The sequence below is a fragment of the Amia ocellicauda genome, unplaced genomic scaffold (assembly GCF_036373705.1).
Source record: "Amia ocellicauda isolate fAmiCal2 unplaced genomic scaffold, fAmiCal2.hap1 HAP1_SCAFFOLD_166, whole genome shotgun sequence".
NCBI lineage: Eukaryota > Metazoa > Chordata > Actinopteri > Amiiformes > Amiidae > Amia > Amia ocellicauda.
Genome location: NW_027102729.1, coordinates 85,001 through 97,500, shown reverse-complemented (window position 1 = coordinate 97,500; position 12,500 = coordinate 85,001).

The following is a 12,500-nucleotide window of genomic DNA, read 5'->3' as shown; positions in this document are numbered from 1 at the left end:
GAAAATCCCGGGCCAAGTCCAGAAAGTGTCCGTAAAAGAGCTAGCGGGGCCCAGCCACTTTCCTCCAGCAAGTGCCCTTAGCTCAGTTTTGACCTCTCTCATTGCACTAAGTGTCTTCAAAAACCCAGTTCCTGTATTTCCCCCGGCACCGTAGAGAAATGCTGACAGCCTGGAACACTGTGGCGGCTGCACACGGCACTCCCATGCCCGCCGCGAGCAGCCTAGCCCCGCCTCAGACCCGCGAGAACCGCCCATCGGCACACGGCCCGCTGTGCGCCCGAGCCGTTTGGTGTAAAAACTGTCCAAAAGTGGTTTCGACCACTTAGGAACATCGTAGAGACTCGAAATAAAAAGGATTTTGTTGGAAAAGCGATTCTGAGGAAGGCTGTGTTAAAATTAATTTCGGGAAATGTCGTTTACCCCCCCCCAAATGGCTCCGAAGTACCCCCCCCCCACCCCCCCCCTAAAAAACCGTGTTCCGGGGGTTTTTCGAGAAAACAAACACACGGGGTATATAGAGGGGACTGAGACGAATCGAATGACGTGCTTTGCAAAGAAATCGGGGGCTCACAGCCCCCCCAGGAGAGGTTCAAAAGTCGGAGGACTGGTCACCTAACTCCCATTGAAGTCAATGGGGGAAAAATGAAAACTGTCAAAAAGGCTTAAAATGGTTCAAAAACCCACTGGGGCAGTAGATAATCATCCTATTTGAATTTTAAAAGTCTTAGTTTGGCGAAAAAATACCTTTTAATAATTGTTTTAGGGGTCAGAAAAATCAGCTCCGGCTGCCTGGTCACCTAGGGGAGATAGAAAATTTTTCTAAGTTTTTCACTCGGCCGCCTGGTCCCCTAACTCGAAAATTTTAAAGTGCTCCCATCGGTCCCGGGATAGGGTGGCTGATAGCTGGGAGCCCCCTGAGCACTGCCCCGGTGTTAGTTTTCGGAGAAATGCCCCCGTTGATTTGTTATGATTTTTTTTCCGCCGGCCGCCTGGTCGCCCTAATGCAAAGTCAATGGGAGTGAGGAGATAGAAAATTTTTCAAAGTTTTTCACTCGGCCGCCTGGTCCCCTAACTCGAAAATTTTAAAGTGCTCCCATCGGTCCCGGGATAGGGTGGCTGATAGCTGGGAGCCCCCTGAGCACTGCCCCGGTGTTAGTTTTCGGAGAAATGCCTCCGTTGATTTGTTATGATTTTTTTTCCGCCGGCCGCCTGGTCGCCCTAATGTAAAGTCAATGGGAGTGAGGAGATAGAAAATTTTTCAAAGTTTTTCACCCGGCCACAAACGACTCCAAAACACACTGGGGCTGTGGCTGGGACTCTCACCAGGACTGCCCCCTACTTTATTTATGGATTAAAAAGCATTCTATATTAATTTTTCGATTTTTGGGACCCGGGACGCCTGGTCACCTAACTCCCCTTCTATCCCTATGGGGGGGGACGGGGACATCGAAAACGCTCCCATCGCTGCCGAGGCACGCTGCGGGGACTCTCCCTACCATCGCCCCATGCTTCCTTTGAAGAATATATGACGTTTTTCAATTTTCACCGACATTTGAAAATCAAAACTTCAGAACATTTCATAGTTATTCTCAATGGGTTGTCTAGGGGCACACATCTCTAAACTGGGGGAAATGCTCAAAATGATTAAAAAGAAAAACAATGCCCCCAGACCCGGGGGGCTGATAGCTGGGAGCCCCCTGAGCACAGCCCCGGTGTTAGTTTCTGGAGAAATGCCCCCGTTGATTTGTTATGATTTTTTTTCCGCCGGCCGCCTGGTCGCCCTAATGCAAAGTCAATGGGAGTGAGGAGATAGAATATTTTTCAAAGTTTTTCACTCGGCCGTCTGGTCCCCTGACTCGAAAATTTTAAAGTGCTCCCATCGGTCCCAGGGTAGGGTGGCTGATAGCTGGGAGCCCCCTGAGCACTGCCCCGGTGTTAGTTTCTGGAGAAATGCCCCCGTTGATTTGTTATGATTTTTTTTCCGCCGGCCGCCTGGTCGCCCTAATGCAAAGTCAATGGGAGTGAGGAGATAGAATATTTTTCAAAGTTTTTCACTCGGCCGTCTGGTCCCCTGACTCGAAAATTTTAAAGTGCTCCCATCGGTCCCAGGGTAGGGTGGCTGATAGCTGGGAGCCCCCTGAGCACTGCCCCGGTGTTAGTTTCTGGAGAAATGCCCCCGTTGATTTGTTATGATTTTTTTTCCGCCGGCCGCCTGGTCGCCCTAATGCAAAGTCAATGGGAGTGAGGAGATAGAATATTTTTCAAAGTTTTTCACTCGGCCGTCTGGTCCCCTGACTCGAAAATTTTAAAGTGCTCCCATCGGTCCCAGGGTAGGGTGGCTGATAGCTGGGAGCCCCCTGAGCACTGCCCCGGTGTTAGTTTCTGGAGAAATGCCCCCGTTGATTTGTTATGATTTTTTTTCCGCCGGCCGCCTGGTCGCCCTAATGCAAAGTCAATGGGAGTGAGGAGATAGAATATTTTTCAAAGTTTTTCACTCGGCCGTCTGGTCCCCTGACTCGAAAATTTTAAAGTGCTCCCATCGGTCCCAGGGTAGGGTGGCTGATAGCTGGGAGCCCCCTGAGCACTGCCCCGGTGTTAGTTTCTGGAGAAATGCCCCCGTTGATTTGTTATGATTTTTTTTCCGCCGGCCGCCTGGTCGCCCTAATGCAAAGTCAATGGGAGTGAGGAGATAGAATATTTTTCAAAGTTTTTCACTCGGCCGTCTGGTCCCCTGACTCGAAAATTTTAAAGTGCTCCCATCGGTCCCAGGGTAGGGTGGCTGATAGCTGGGAGCCCCCTGAGCACAGCCCCGGTGTTAGTTTCTGGAGAAATGCCCCCGTTGATTTGTTATGATTTTTTTTCCGCCGGCCGCCTGGTCGCCCTAATGCAAAGTCAATGGGAGTGAGGAGATAGAATATTTTTCAAAGTTTTTCACTCGGCCGTCTGGTCCCCTGACTCGAAAATTTTAAAGTGCTCCCATCGGTCCCGGGATAGGGTGGCTGATAGCTGGGAGCCTCCTGAGCACTGCCCCGGTGTTAGTTTCTGGAGAACTGCCCCCGTTGATTTGTTATGATCCGTAGTTGCCGGCCGGCCGCCCGGCATTGCTCTATCGGATGGAGCGTGGGCTGGCTATGGGAGATTTAGCGATTTTCGGAACCGGCCCCGATGGCCCCCCAAACCGGGTGGCCACGAGGTGGGACCCCCCTGAGCACTGCCCCGGTGTTAGTTTTCCGAGAAATGCCCCCGTTGATTTGTTATGATCCGTAGTTGCCGGCCGGCCGCCCGGCATTGCTCTATCGGATGGAGCGTGGGCTGGCTATGGGAGATTTAGCGATTTTCGGAACCGGCCCCGATCGCCCCCCAAACCGGGTGGCCACGAGGTGGGACCCCCCTGAGCACTGCCCCGGTGTTAGTTTTCGGAGAAATGCCCCCGTTGATTTGTTATGATCCGTAGTTGCCGGCCGGCCGCCCGGCATTGCTCTATCGGATGGAGCGTGGGCTGGCTATGGGAGATTTAGCGATTTTCGGAACCGGCCCCGATCGCCCCCCAAACCGGGTGGCCACGAGGTGGGACCCCCCTGAGCACTGCCCCGGTGTTAGTTTTCGGAGAAATGCCCCCGTTGATTTGTTATGATCCGTAGTTGCCGGCCGGCCGCCCGGCATTGCTCTATCGGATGGAGCGTGGGCTGGCTATGGGAGATTTAGCGATTTTCGGAACCGGCCCCGATCGCCCCCCAAACCGGGTGGCCACGAGGTGGGACCCCCCTGAGCACTGCCCCGGTGTTAGTTTTCGGAGAAATGCCCCCGTTGATTTGTTATGATCCGTAGTTGCCGGCCGGCCGCCCGGCATTGCTCTATCGGATGGAGCGTGGGCTGGCTATGGGAGATTTAGCGATTTTCGGAACCGGCCCCGATCGCCCCCCAAACCGGGTGGCCACGAGGTGGGACCCCCCTGAGCACTGCCCCGGTGTTAGTTTTCGGAGAAATGCCCCCGTTGATTTGTTACGATTATTTTTCGCCCAGGCGATGTGCCTTTTCATTTTGTTTTGCACTTTCCTTCATTCCTTGGTGCATGCTACCATCTAACGGACACATTTCGGTACTGCAGTTTGAAAGTAATTTCCCCGTCTAGGGATCTCTCAATGCCCTGGGCTGCGAAAGGAGGGCAAGGACACCCTATGTTCTCATGAGTGCAAAGCCCCCCCGGCTTCAAGGCATTCCAAAAGGAAAACCGGAGACACTGCTGTACACACACACACACACACACACACACACACACACACACACACACACACAGAGAGAGAGAGAGAGAGAGAGAGAGAGAGAGAGATAGAGAGAGAGTAGTCACACAGTGGAATAAACTCCCCAGCGATGTGGTAGAAGCTGAAAGTTGGGGAACATTGTGATGGTCTATATTTCTTGGCAGATAATAAAAGATGCTCTTATCATGCCTCCGTTGATGTGTTATGATCCATAGGTTGCCGGCCGCCCGGCATTGCTCTGATCGGATGGACCGTGGGCTGCCTATGGCAGAGTATGGGCGATTCTTCAGCCGGCCCCGATGGCCCCCCAAACCGGGTGGCCACGAGGTGGGACCCCCCTGAGCACTGCCCCGGTGTTAGTTTTCGGAGAAATGCCCCCGTTGATTTGTTATGATCCGTAGTTGCCGGCCGGCCGCCCGGCATTGCTCTATCGGATGGAGCGTGGGCTGGCTATGGGAGATTTAGCGATTTTCGGAACCGGCCCCGATCGCCCCCCAAACCGGGTGGCCACGAGGTGGGACCCCCCTGAGCACTGCCCCGGTGTTAGTTTTCGGAGAAATGCCCCCGTTGATTTCTTATGATCCGTAGTTGCCGGCCGGCCGCCCGGCATTGCTCTATCGGATGGAGCGTGGGCTGGCTATGGGAGATTTAGCGATTTTCGGAACCGGCCCCGATCGCCCCCCAAACCGGGTGGCCACGAGGTGGGACCCCCCTGAGCACTGCCCCGGTGTTAGTTTTCGGAGAAATGCCCCCGTTGATTTGTTACGATTATTTTTCGCCCAGGCGATGTGCCTTTTCATTTTGTTTTGCACTTTCCTTCATTCCTTGGTGCATGCTGCCATCTAACGGACACATTTCGGTACTGCAGTTTGAAAGTAATTTCCCCGTCTAGGGATCTCTCTCTCGTCTAGGGACACTGCTGTACACACACACACACACACACACACACACACACACACACACACACACACACACACACAGTGAGAGAGAGGGAGAGATAGAGAGAGAGAGAGGTGGAGAGGGAGAGAGAGGTGGAGATAGAGAGATGGAGATAGAGATGGATAGAGAGAGATGGAGATAGAGAGAGAGATGGAGATGGAGAGAGAGATGGTGATAGAGAGATAGAGATAGAGAGAGAGATGGTGATAGAGAGATGGAGATAGAGAGAGAGATGGTGATAGAGAGATGGAGATAGAGAGAGAGATGGTGACAGAGAGAGAGTCGTCACACTCTGGAACAAACTCCCCAGAAGCTGAAAGTTGGGGAACATTATGATGATCTTTATTTCTTGGCAGATAATAAATGATGATCTTACAGAGGGCGACTTACAACACCAGTGCAAACATACAGCGAAGGACAAGGCATCAATCGCGACAGAATCCCTTGAGTTAAAGCAGCAGATTCAGAATAACACACGTCAAAACAGACTGGAGACTAAAACGAGCACGAAAGGTGTCGAATATGTGGCCTCCTCTCGCTTGTAAACTCTCTCGTGTTCCTGTCGATGGGGTCGGCGGCTCGGGGCAGCGGCCTAGCAGCAGCAGGCAGGCCACCCGGCTGCCTGGGGCTGACCTCCGGGGCAGGCAGGCAGGCAGACCTCCAGGGCAGGCAGGCAGGCAGGCAGGCAGACCTCCAGGGCTAACAGGCTGACCTCCAGGGCTGGCAGGCTGACCTCCAGGGCTGGAAGGCAGGATGGCAGACCTCCAGGGCAGGCAGGCAGGCAGGCAGGCAGGCAGGCAGACCTCCAGGGCTGGCAGGGAGACCTCCAGGGCTGGCAGGCAGGCAGGCAGGGCTGTGTGGCTGGGGAGGGCAGGCTGGCAGGCAGGTAGGCCGTGCTGCTGCCAGGGCTGGAAGGCTGACCTCCAGGGCAGGCAGGCAGGCAGACCTCCAGGGCAGGCAGGCAGGTAGGCCGTGCTGCTGCCAGGGCTGGCAGGCTGACCTCCAGGGCAGGCAGGCAGGCAGGCAGACCTCCAGGGCTGGCAGGCTGACCTCCAGGGCAGGCAGGCAGGCAGGCAGGCAGACCTCCAGGGCTAACAGGCTGACCTCCAGGGCTGGCAGGCTGACCTCCAGGGCTGGAAGGCAGGATGGCAGACCTCCAGGGCAGGCAGGCAGGCAGGCAGGCAGGCAGGCAGACCTCCAGGGCTGGCAGGGAGACCTCCAGGGCTGGCAGGCAGGCAGGCAGGGCTGTGTGGCTGGGGAGGGCAGGCTGGCAGGCAGGTAGGCCGTGCTGCTGCCAGGGCTGGAAGGCTGACCTCCAGGGCAGGCAGGCAGGCAGACCTCCAGGGCAGGCAGGCAGGTAGGCCGTGCTGCTGCCAGGGCTGGCAGGCTGACCTCCAGGGCAGGCAGGCAGGCAGGCAGACCTCCAGGGCTGGCAGGCTGACCTCCAGGGCAGGCAGGCAGGCAGGCAGGCAGACCTCCAGGGCTAACAGGCTGACCTCCAGGGCTGGCAGGCTGACCTCCAGGGCTGGAAGGCAGGATGGCAGACCTCCAGGGCAGGCAGGCAGGCAGGCAGGCAGGCAGGCAGACCTCCAGGGCTGGCAGGGAGACCTCCAGGGCTGGCAGGCAGGCAGGCAGGGCTGTGTGGCTGGGGAGGGCAGGCTGGCAGGCAGGTAGGCCGTGCTGCTGCCAGGGCTGGAAGGCTGACCTCCAGGGCAGGCAGGCAGGCAGACCTCCAGGGCAGGCAGGCAGGTAGGCCGTGCTGCTGCCAGGGCTGGCAGGCTGACCTCCAGGGCAGGCAGGCAGGCAGGCAGACCTCCAGGGCTGGCAGGCTGACCTCCAGGGCAGGCAGGCAGGCAGGCAGGCAGACCTCCAGGGCTAACAGGCTGACCTCCAGGGCTGGCAGGCTGACCTCCAGGGCTGGAAGGCAGGATGGCAGACCTCCAGGGCAGGCAGGCAGGCAGGCAGGCAGGCAGGCAGACCTCCAGGGCTGGCAGGGAGACCTCCAGGGCTGGCAGGCAGGCAGGCAGGGCTGTGTGGCTGGGGAGGGCAGGCTGGCAGGCAGGTAGGCCGTGCTGCTGCCAGGGCTGGAAGGCTGACCTCCAGGGCAGGCAGGCAGGCAGACCTCCAGGGCAGGCAGGCAGGTAGGCCGTGCTGCTGCCAGGGCTGGCAGGCTGACCTCCAGGGCAGGCAGGCAGGCAGGCAGACCTCCAGGGCTGGCAGGCTGACCTCCAGGGCAGGCAGGCAGGCAGGCAGGCAGACCTCCAGGGCTAACAGGCTGACCTCCAGGGCTGGCAGGCTGACCTCCAGGGCTGGAAGGCAGGATGGCAGACCTCCAGGGCAGGCAGGCAGGCAGGCAGGCAGGCAGGCAGACCTCCAGGGCTGGCAGGGAGACCTCCAGGGCTGGCAGGCAGGCAGGCAGGGCTGTGTGGCTGGGGAGGGCAGGCTGGCAGGCAGGTAGGCCGTGCTGCTGCCAGGGCTGGAAGGCTGACCTCCAGGGCAGGCAGGCAGGCAGACCTCCAGGGCAGGCAGGCAGGTAGGCCGTGCTGCTGCCAGGGCTGGCAGGCAGACCTCCAGGGCTAACAGGCTGACCTCCAGGGCAGGCAGGCAGACCTCCAGGGCAGGCAGTGCTGCTACCAGGGCTGGATAGCAGACCTCCAGGGCAGGCAGGCAGACCTCCAGGGCAGGCAGGCAGACCTCCAGGGCAGGCAGGCAGACCTCCAGGGCTGGATAGCAGACCTCCAGGGCTAACAGGCTGACCTCCAGGGCTAACAGGCAGGCAGGCAGACCTCCAGGGCTGGATAGCAGACCTCCAGGGCTAACAGGCTGACCTCCAGGCCAGGCAGTGCTGCTGCCAGGGCAGGCAGGCAGACCTCCAGGGCAGGCAGTGCTGCTACCAGGGCAGGCAGTGCTGCTACCAGGGCTGGAAGGCAGACCTCCAGGGCTAACAGGCAGACCTCCAGGGCAGGCAGGCAGACCTCCAGGGCAGGCAGGCAGACCTCCAGGGCTGGATAGCTGACCTCCAGGGCTAACAGGCAGACCTCCAGGGCTGGCAGGCTGACCTCCAGGGCAGGCAGTGCTGCTGCCAGGGCAGGCAGGCAGACCTCCAGGGCTAACAGGCAGGCAGGCAGACCTCCAGGGCTGGATAGCAGACCTCCAGGGCTAACAGGCTGACCTCCAGGCCAGGCAGTGCTGCTGCCAGGGCAGGCAGGCAGACCTCCAGGGCAGGCAGTGCTGCTACCAGGGCAGGCAGTGCTGCTACCAGGGCTGGAAGGCAGACCTCCAGGGCTAACAGGCAGACCTCCAGGGCAGGCAGGCAGACCTCCAGGGCAGGCAGGCAGACCTCCAGGGCTGGATAGCTGACCTCCAGGGCTAACAGGCAGACCTCCAGGGCTGGCAGGCTGACCTCCAGGGCAGGCAGTGCTGCTGCCAGGGCAGGCAGGCAGACCTCCAGGGCTAACAGGCAGGCAGGCAGACCTCCAGGGCTGGATAGCAGACCTCCAGGGCTAACAGGCAGGCAGGCAGACCTCCAGGGCTGGATAGCAGACCTCCAGGGCTAACAGGCTGACCTCCAGGGCTAACAGGCAGGCAGGCAGACCTCCAGGGCTGGATAGCAGACCTCCAGGGCTAACAGGCTGACCTCCAGGCCAGGCAGTGCTGCTGCCAGGGCAGGCAGGCAGACCTCCAGGGCAGGCAGTGCTGCTACCAGGGCAGGCAGTGCTGCTACCAGGGCTGGAAGGCAGACCTCCAGGGCTAACAGGCAGACCTCCAGGGCAGGCAGGCAGACCTCCAGGGCAGGCAGGCAGACCTCCAGGGCTGGATAGCTGACCTCCAGGGCTAACAGGCAGACCTCCAGGGCTGGCAGGCTGACCTCCAGGGCAGGCAGTGCTGCTGCCAGGGCAGGCAGGCAGACCTCCAGGGCTAACAGGCAGGCAGGCAGACCTCCAGGGCTGGATAGCAGACCTCCAGGGCTAACAGGCTGACCTCCAGGCCAGGCAGTGCTGCTGCCAGGGCAGGCAGGCAGACCTCCAGGGCAGGCAGTGCTGCTACCAGGGCAGGCAGTGCTGCTACCAGGGCTGGAAGGCAGACCTCCAGGGCTAACAGGCAGACCTCCAGGGCAGGCAGGCAGACCTCCAGGGCAGGCAGGCAGACCTCCAGGGCTGGATAGCTGACCTCCAGGGCTAACAGGCAGACCTCCAGGGCTGGCAGGCTGACCTCCAGGGCAGGCAGTGCTGCTGCCAGGGCAGGCAGGCAGACCTCCAGGGCTAACAGGCAGGCAGGCAGACCTCCAGGGCTGGATAGCAGACCTCCAGGGCTAACAGGCAGGCAGGCAGACCTCCAGGGCTGGATAGCAGACCTCCAGGGCTAACAGGCTGACCTCCAGGGCTAACAGGCAGGCAGGCAGACCTCCAGGGCTGGATAGCAGACCTCCAGGGCTAACAGGCTGACCTCCAGGCCAGGCAGTGCTGCTGCCAGGGCAGGCAGGCAGACCTCCAGGGCAGGCAGTGCTGCTACCAGGGCAGGCAGTGCTGCTACCAGGGCTGGAAGGCAGACCTCCAGGGCTAACAGGCAGACCTCCAGGGCAGGCAGGCAGACCTCCAGGGCAGGCAGGCAGACCTCCAGGGCTGGATAGCTGACCTCCAGGGCTAACAGGCAGACCTCCAGGGCTGGCAGGCTGACCTCCAGGGCAGGCAGTGCTGCTGCCAGGGCAGGCAGGCAGACCTCCAGGGCTAACAGGCAGGCAGGCAGACCTCCAGGGCTGGATAGCAGACCTCCAGGGCTAACAGGCAGGCAGGCAGACCTCCAGGGCTAACAGGCAGACCTCCAGGGCAGGCAGGCAGACCTCCAGGGCAGGCAGGCAGACCTCCAGGGCTGGATAGCAGACCTCCAGGGCTAACAGGCAGACCTCCAGGGCTGGCAGGCTGACCTCCAGGGCAGGCAGTGCTGCTACCAGGGCAGGCAGTGCTGCTACCAGGGCTGGATAGCTGACCTCCAGGGCTAACAGGCAGACCTCCAGGGCAGGCAGGCAGACCTCCAGGGCAGGCAGTGCTGCTACCAGGGCTGGATAGCAGACCTCCAGGGCTAACAGGCAGACCTCCAGGGCTGGAAGGCAGGCAGTGCTGCTACCAGGGCAGGCAGGCTGTCCTCCAGGGCAGGCAGGCAGACCTCCAGGGCAGGCAGTGCTGCTACCAGGGCTGGATAGCAGACCTCCAGGGCAGGCAGGCAGACCTCCAGGGCTAACAGGCTGACCTCCAGGGCAGGCAGGCAGACCTCCAGGGCAGGCAGTGCTGCTACCAGGGCTGGATAGCAGACCTCCAGGGCAGGCAGGCAGACCTCCAGGGCAGGCAGGCAGACCTCCAGGGCAGGCAGGCAGACCTCCAGGGCTGGATAGCAGACCTCCAGGGCTAACAGGCTGACCTCCAGGGCTAACAGGCAGGCAGGCAGACCTCCAGGGCTGGATAGCAGACCTCCAGGGCTAACAGGCTGACCTCCAGGCCAGGCAGTGCTGCTACCAGGGCAGGCAGGCAGACCTCCAGGGCAGGCAGTGCTGCTGCCAGGGCAGGCAGGCAGACCTCCAGGGCTGGATAGCAGACCTCCAGGGCTAACAGGCAGACCTCCAGGGCTGGATAGCAGACCTCCAGGGCTGGATAGCAGACCTCCAGGGCAGGCAGTGCTGCTACCAGGGCAGGCAGTGCTGCTGCCAGGGCAGGCAGGCAGACCTCCAGGGCAGGCAGTGCTGCTACCAGGGCTGGATAGCAGACCTCCAGGGCTGGATGGCAGGCAGGCAGACCTCCAGGGCTGGATAGCAGACCTCCAGGGCTAACAGGCAGACCTCCAGGGCAGGCAGGCAGACCTCCAGGGCAGGCAGGCAGACCTCCAGGGCTGGATAGCAGACCTCCAGGGCAGGCAGTGCTGCTACCAGGGCTGGATAGCAGACCTCCAGGGCAGGATAGCAGACCTCCAGGGCTGGATGGCAGGCAGGCAGACCTCCAGGGCAGGCAGGCAGACCTCCAGGGCTGGATAGCAGACCTCCAGGGCTAACAGGCAGGCAGGCAGACCTCCAGGGCTGGATAGCAGACCTCCAGGGCTAACAGGCAGGCAGGCAGACCTCCAGGGCTGGATAGCAGACCTCCAGGGCAGGCAGTGCTGCTACCAGGGCAGGCAGTGCTGCTACCAGGGCTGGAAGGCAGACCTCCAGGGCAGGCAGTGCTGCTACCAGGGCTGGATAGCAGACCTCCAGGGCTGGATAGCAGACCTCCAGGGCAGGCAGGCAGACCTCCAGGGCTGGATAGCAGACCTCCAGGGCTGGCAGGCAGGCAGGCAGACCTCCAGGGCTGGATAGCAGACCTCCAGGGCAGGATAGCAGACCTCCAGGGCTGGATGGCAGGCAGGCAGACCTCCAGGGCTGGATAGCAGACCTCCAGGGCTGGCAGGCAGACCTCCAGGGCTGGATAGCAGACCTCCAGGGCTGGCAGGCTGACCTCCAGGGCAGGCAGGCCGGGCCCCCGGTGCTGCATCTCGGCCGCTGCCTGGGGCGGACCGGCCCGGGTGCCCTTGCGCTTTTTCGACACCAGGGGGCAGTTGGGTGCCATTCCGTCCCTCGTGTGGCGAAATGGCGGTACTGCACCTCCGCCTTTTTGCTGGAGAAAGTCCGCAGTCGGGACAATGCGCCACACGGTCCGTCGGCAGGAGGCCCGGGCCCGGGCACAACTCCCCGGTGGGGACGGACGCCGGGCTGGAGCTTCCCTTCAGCACACACACTCACTCACTCACTCACTGACCGACCGACTGACTGCAGGAAAGGCTCCCGGCTCCCAGCGCTCAGTCAGCAGGCCTACTCCTCCCCGGTGGGGACGGACGCCGGGCTGGAGCCTCCCTTCAGCACACACACTCACTCACTGACCGACCGACTGACTGCAGGAAAGGCTCCCGGCTCCCAGCGCTCAGTCAGCAGGCCTACTCCTCCCCGGTGGGGACGGACGCCGGGCTGGAGCCTCCCTTCAGCACACACACTCACTCACTGACCGACCGACTGACTGCAGGAAAGGCTCCCGGCTCCCAGCGCTCAGTCAGCAGGCCTACTCCTCCCCGGTGGGGACGGACGCCGGGCTGGAGCTTTCCTTCAGCACACACACTCACTCACTGACCGACCGACTGACTGCAGGAAAGGCTCCCGGCTCCCAGCGCTCAGTCAGCAGGCCTACTCCTCCCCGGTGGGGACGGACGCCGGGCTGGAGCTTCCCTTCAGCACACACACTCACTCACTGACCGACCGACTGACTGCAGGAAAGGCTCCCGGCT